The following is a 501-nucleotide window of genomic DNA, read 5'->3' on the forward strand; positions in this document are numbered from 1 at the left end:
TGCTTCCTTATCGAAATCGTCGTCATTCTCCTAACCTCCAATGCTAACCTCACGAGGGACGACCTCGGGACCAAGGTGCCGACCTCCAAATTGCCACGCGTCGCCACTACCGATCTCACGGTTAAACTCTAAAACCGCCGTTCTCACCCGGATCTCTCCTCTCGGTCACAATGCCAATCTCAGCAGATCTGGCCGCTCTACAACCTCCGAGACTAGGTCCAATACGAAAAGCATCAGATCTACTGACCTGATCTGAATCGCTCTCGATCGAATCCACTCCAACTCAAACCATCACGCCGCTCATCAAGATGAGAAATTCCGATCTCATACGAAGAGGCAACCTCCGAGAAATCAAAGCATCACCACGGGCGGCCTCGCAAGAGATACCAATCTCACAAGAGGTGCCGATCTCGCGATGACCAAAACCAGCGTTCATGCTTTCACTCTCGACCTCACCATCCCTTTGCCTATCTCACCTCCTGGTCCCAAAGCCGACCTTTA

The sequence above is a fragment of the Camelina sativa genome, chromosome 12 (genome assembly GCF_000633955.1).
Source record: "Camelina sativa cultivar DH55 chromosome 12, Cs, whole genome shotgun sequence".
NCBI classification, from domain to species: domain Eukaryota; kingdom Viridiplantae; phylum Streptophyta; class Magnoliopsida; order Brassicales; family Brassicaceae; genus Camelina; species Camelina sativa.